General features: G+C 33.3%; 1 long non-coding RNA gene across 1 annotated transcript; it reads left to right on the top strand.

Annotated features, from left to right (window-relative positions):
• The first annotated feature begins 593 nt into the window (after positions 1–593).
• On the top strand, positions 594–4,289 carry LOC136270817 (uncharacterized). The gene is made up of 2 exons (XR_010708673.1): positions 594–1,743; positions 3,987–4,289. It is a non-coding gene; the product is annotated as an uncharacterized lncRNA (long non-coding RNA).
• Positions 4,290–6,507: the final 2,218 nt, after the last annotated feature.

Raw genomic sequence — 6,507 nt, 5'->3', positions numbered from 1 at the left:
TATTGTTTAGAATAAAGAGTACAATTTTAAAATTATGGTCCGAGGGGCCACTTTTTGAGTCCTTATAGGAGTTTGAAGGACCTAAAGATCAGAACTTGTTCAAATTTCAAATTTTTTTTTAGAAAGAGTTGTCTCGCTTTGTTGTAAAGATAAGGAGCATGAATACTGTAGGCATACTAAATTTAATGTCCGGGGAATGAATACTTACTTCAATATGATTTTTTGAAAATATTTTTCTGGAAATTAGAAATAATGCTACCTGTAAAGTTTTGGAGTTATCTTTCTTTTCACATTGCACTACTCATAAGTTGCTATCTAAGCAACTTGGGATACCAAGGCGTTTAGAACACTTAGAAATAAACTAGAGAATATTTTTTTTAAACATTTTATTAAAAGGGGATAATGGGGCTGTCGAAAAGCCCTTACTTTTTGTTGAAGACAAAAAAAAGTTCTAGTTTATTAGGGCTTTTCGACTTTCGGTCGAAAAGACCTATTGTTATTCTGATGTTTTATTAGGGTTTTCCGTTTTTCAACGGAAAACCCTTCTGTTATTCTACTGTTTCTTATTATTATTTTTTTTTTTTTCCCGCAAATTTTGTGCACGAGATTTCTCGAACATTTTTTGTATGATTGCTATGAAACTTTCAGGGTATGTAGATGATATTAATATCTCTAGACATTTTTTTCAAATTTTTAAAATTCACTTCCGGTTATGAGTTATTGCCCTTTAATTGAAAATTGGGGGGTCTTTTGTCCAGAGTTGATCTCGGGAACTACAGATGATATATGCATGAAATTTGGCGAAATTGTCGGTAACATTTTATAGTTTTGCTGGCATGAAAATTTTGGTAATTTCTTTGTTAGTTTTTGAGCTATTTGTCGCCAAAGTTTAAGATTTTTTCGGGGCTGAAATTTTGTTGCTTTTTGTATTATAACCTTTAAACTAAAAATATTTTGTTAATACATATAGAACAAAAGTTCTTTAGAATAACGAGAGCTTTCATTTAAAATTAAGAAAAAAGGGCTGGCCCCTATAATTAGGGGTCAGCAGCTCATACACGTATTTTTCTGATAGCAAAAATCGTTATCATTTTATGAAAAAAAATTAATTCAGTTATTGTTAATATATTAAATAATGTCATTTGGTATCAAATTTAAAAAGTTCTGTGCCCTATTTTTTTCAAATTTCATAAAACAAATATGTGTGAATCGTAACGTTACATGAACGAGTTAATTTGTCTACATAGACACACAAGCGAACAAATGCCACTTTAAGGCCCAGGCATATACTGCATTACGTTGTGTTGCGTCTTAGATAAATAGTTGTGATTCAATTTCATTTTTTTCATCTATATCATTTATGAACTCAATGAACACACATTATTTTAACGTTCTATGTGCAACTATTTGTCGGGGCGCCCCTGTTTGTAACCCCCGCGCGCGCGCCGAATGTAAACAGTAACGAACGGCATTGTAGAAAAGAGAGAGCCGTAATGCAGAAGAGAAGTTGTGTATTCTTTCGACATACAAATGCATTTTCAATTTACTGTGAAACATATGAACATGCACAGGGAACAATACTACATATTTGTTTAAGGAGAATATTTTTCTCGTGTGAATCGTTTACGAGGAAATTCTGACAGCCACACTTCTGTCGACGATCAGCCGTTGATAAGCTACGAGTAATAAAGGGGAAAAGATGGACATTAAAGTGTGTGATTTATGTGGATGTTACTGAAGAAGGTGAGGCTTTTACTCCTTTTAAAGTTTAAAAAAGTTAAAGTTAAAATTTAGTATATAGTATAGATGTACATGTAAGTATGTGCACACTGTTTGTTTTTGTTATGGTGTGGGTGTTTGTTTACTAGGCTAACGTGTAATTTTTACATGTTTCATGGATGTTTAGACTCGCTCGAGGTTCATGGGGGACTGGAAAGGGTAACTGAATTTATCTATTTAAAAAAATAAGAGATTGTGAATTTTCAACTCAAAATTCAAAGCAGGGTCTAATTAGAAACATATCATATATTCTTGTGCAGAAGACTCCAAATGTAGTCATGAATATCCTGTAGACATAACTTCAAGTAAATAAAATTGTATACTTCAGACTTCAGAGTTAAAACATGACTTTAATATCTTTATGATGCCAATCATTGTATCATTAGAAAGGTTTAGCAGACCAACGGGTACCCGGTACATGTACTTGTACATGTAGGTTACAAGTTAGAACTATGCGTACTATTCTACCAGTTCACATAATTTTTCTTGTTTAGCAGTTATGATGTGTACTTAAATTGTCCTTGTTAATGTTTTAAATGTAATTTTTTATTCTCTTTTTTTAATCTGACTACTGGCAGTACTGGCCTGCGAGCAGTTCTCGTCGAGGACCATTTCTCGCTGGTGCACTGTAACATCATATTTTCGTATATAATTTTATGTGTTGATAAAATGACGTAACAATGCACTGGTGAGAAATGGTACTCGGCGAGAACTGATCGCACGCCAATATTGATTAATTACAGACAAAAACTGAAGGTTGCGCGTGTTATTTTTTATTGAACAACATTGTTTAAAATAATTCTTTATATATGTGATGATCAGACCGGTTTGAATACCAGTGCCAGATAGCTCAGTTGGTAGAGCACCTGACTAGAGATTCAGGGGGCCCAGGTTCAAATCCCGGTTTGGTCCTTCATTATTTCTCCCATCCTGTTACAATATTGGTGTTGTGACCAACCCCTGGAACTAACAGGTTAACTCCTGCCAGGGGTGATCTTCGAGGGTGAAGATCATTTAAGGGGGAAGGAATGTGACGGTCAGACTGGTTTGAATACCGGTGCCAGATACATGTAGCTCAGTTGGTAGAGCACTTGACTAGAGATTCAGAGGGCCAGGTTCGAATCCCAGTTTGTTCCGTCGTTTTTTCTACCATCTTTTACATATACATGTATATCAGATATATGACAGATGATTAAGGGTCATCACATGTTTTGCAAGATGCAATAAGTGTTAAAAACCTTTACTTTACAACACAATACATATAAGTGAATATTTATGTTTCCTGTTATTATTTGCTGTGGTTTTCTTGACAGTGTCGCATAAACAATTTACCCACTCCTAAAACACAAACTTTCTTTTTGTGGATTCAGCTTACCGCTGATTGGCTGCTGTTGCAGCAGACAAATAAGATATGCACGCACAAAACACAATGAACTTATCAGAGAATGAGTTGAGTTTATTTCAACTGTTGGAATTTGGGGTTGTTTTTTTTTAAATGTATACTTGGTACATACAGCTGTAGCTTTGTGAAGAAAATTTTGGTTAGACCATATATACCTATCATGCAAGTAAATGATATTTACAAAAAACTTGCAATTTATGGCGCACGAAATATACGCTAGTTTTATAAAGATTGACATACATGTAATGTACCACATTCTGTGAAAAATAATCTATTAAAAATTCTTCATTAAGTTTACTCATACATGTTTTATGCTTATTACACATAGTATTGTTTTTAAAACATGTAATTTATAAGAAAATAAGCAAAAACCCTTGCTAAATTTATTTGCAAAAAAAAAAACACAGTAGAATTGATAAAAAATGGTATACCAGAAGCTAATACCAGTACATGTACTTTGACGCTGTTCGGTGGGTAATATTCGTTTGTAATTTACGAATTGAAATATTGACTGTTGCACTACAAGTACGGTAATAAACTCTCTCTCTCTCTCAAACTCTCTCTCTCTCAATTTGATAAGTGTTTATACCTATGAAAATTTTTTAATATTATATTATGACTTGATATGCAAATTTTTGATCTTGTTCTGCCTAAATGTTATGTCATGTATTGGGATATGTCATACCTATTACACTGCATGGTCAGTGTATTTTTTCCAGAAATACTATGCATATGTTAATGTAAACACAGCTATTACTAGTACATGTATGTAAACACAGCTAATTATTTTTTTTTTTTATTTCAGCTCAAAACAGACTCTTGTTACCACATGGCTTTTACCGGTACCTGTTGATTCTTGTGGGTCAGCTCCTGAGATTAACCTGTCACCTCTATCCACATGCATATTCCTTGTGTTCTACAGACTATTTACCGGTAATTCAAATTAAATCCGATAATGCATAAACAATAATGGAACTTGAAGAAAGCATCATGCCATGTTGTGGTTTGTGTTTGATAAGAAATTATGAAAACAAAATTAAGGCTGTTTATAAAGAAATTCATAATTGCTGTGAAAATTTGTTTTTCAATAAAAGTATGCAATTATGTTTCCTTTATTTTTTATTTCATAAAGATATTTAGATGTGTTTACATAATTGAAAAATCCCCCCCCCCCCCCTCTATTTAATTGTCTGCATTAAGATTACATGTAGGATATGTAAATGTACATTTGACTTTGAAATAACATCTGCTATGATAATTACTTTTGAAATGAACAAGAAACAACCTATTTCTACCTTTCTAAGGTATATATGCATAAAAAAAAGTAGAAAAACATGTCAAATTTGAAAATTTTTCATTGAAATCAACTCGATCTGTCTCCAGCTACCTGGGTGTGTTTGAATTTAATTTTAATTTAAGGCAGATGTCTAACTTGTAGGTTGTAACTTACTGGTTTAGCATGGTTAGAAGGAGACTAGAAATCAGAATAGATTAGATATTCACTAAATATGATTGTTAGCTTACTTTTTTCATGAAAACAAGAAATCACAAGCAGGACAGCTGTCTATTTGTTAATTAAAATGGTACAAATCATACAATAAACAAATAAAGATCAAATTTTAGAATCATTGATGATTGTTTTCATATGTGTGAGAAATTACTCAAGGAAATTGCCACACGTTTCATAAAATTAGGTAAAACATTTCAAACCATGACTTGGGGGGTGGGGGGTATACATGTAAGGGTATTTCTAAGTGATGTGAAGCTTTTATCATGATTATATCATGTAGGGGTATGTTGTATTGAATAAGGTTTCTTTTTAAAGGTGGTTGAACAAAAGTTGACCTCTAAAAGGTCAGGTAAAGATGTTTTACTATGGGGAACCCTGTAAATCTGTGTTTACTAAAGGAAATTGGAAATGGTGGGTTCACTTAAATGGCCATATTTTTATTAAACCTCAATGGAATTGGCAATATGTGGTATTCTTTTTCTCAGAATTGCATTAGCTTTCTTAGTCTTTTCATAAAAATGTTAGTGTACTAAGTTAAAGGTACAAGGAACAGTTTCGGATAAAGTACCGTCAATATTTTTGTAAAATTGAGAGTGACTGTACTTGAAGGTTTATCATTGTTGCGTAGATTCATGAAATGAATTTTAATGATTATCAATAGTTAGAGGGATGTCTCTTGTTGGAATTGGTAAGCAATATTAAGGCCCCTGATTTTAAGTACATGAGAAGCAGAAATAAATTGTGAAACTTGCGGCTATGACAGATATGTTGACTTTACAGTGAAATTGAAGGTTACAAACGGGAGGTTATATAACATGAAATGTAGGTGGATGGGATATTATATGCCTATTTAGTATTTACTGGGTATGAGGACAATAGCAAGTTTATTGTCCCCAAAGACAGCAACTATTTAATGAGGCAAAGCCAAGGGAAATAGTTGCTGTGGAGTGGGACAATAATCTTGCTATTGTCCGAATAGTCAGTTAATTGGTATTTCATTATACAGAAGAAAACTTTATTTGTCAGCGATGCACAATTTCTTGATGATAAACAAATTAGAGTTAAATCAAACTTTGTATTTAATGATGCGATCTTATTAGGTCAGAGGTGTTCCGAGTTTAAGGTGATATGGGACACTTCCATGTTGTGACGTATTGTTTATCGAAATAAACAATAAAATAAAGTGTAATTATATAAGTACATGTAGTTTCTTTTCAAAAATGGTCACATAACTCCTTAGCACAGTGGGTTAGAGGGTTACTAGGAACCTGTAAGTCATGAGTTCGAATCCCGCTGGGGTTTTTACAATTTTTACCTTTTCAAATATTTTTAAAAGCTATTTTTTGGTTAAATATTGTAAATATTGATGACTATTCACCATGGGCAGATAGCATGGATACTATTTTAAATTAGATAAAAAGGCATGTTTATGCGGGCGCCCTCTAGTGATCAATTTGTCCGTCTGTCCATCTGAGATGGCTTGACAGGAGCATAGCTTCTCTCCCCTTGGCCCAATCTGGCTCATACCTCATCCACAGGGTTCCTTTGGTTGAAGGATGTGCAGTGACCTTGAACCATGTTTTTAGGTATAAGGTTAAGGTCATAACAGAATTATATATATAAAATCCTTGTCTGGGGCATATCTTTTTTCCCTTTGGTCCAATCTGGCTAATACTCACAGAGTGTCTCTATGGTTAAACGATGTGCAGTGACCTTGCATGAAATTTCTAGGTAAAGGGTGAAGATCATATCGGATCATGCAAAAATCCTTTTTTGAGAGCATATATAATTTCTACTAACCCTTATTTGGCTCAGA

The sequence above is a fragment of the Magallana gigas genome, chromosome 8 (genome assembly GCF_963853765.1).
Source record: "Magallana gigas chromosome 8, xbMagGiga1.1, whole genome shotgun sequence".
NCBI lineage: Eukaryota > Metazoa > Mollusca > Bivalvia > Ostreida > Ostreidae > Magallana > Magallana gigas.
Note: the sequence above shows the minus strand (reverse complement) of the source record. Positions and strands in the feature narration are given on the sequence as shown.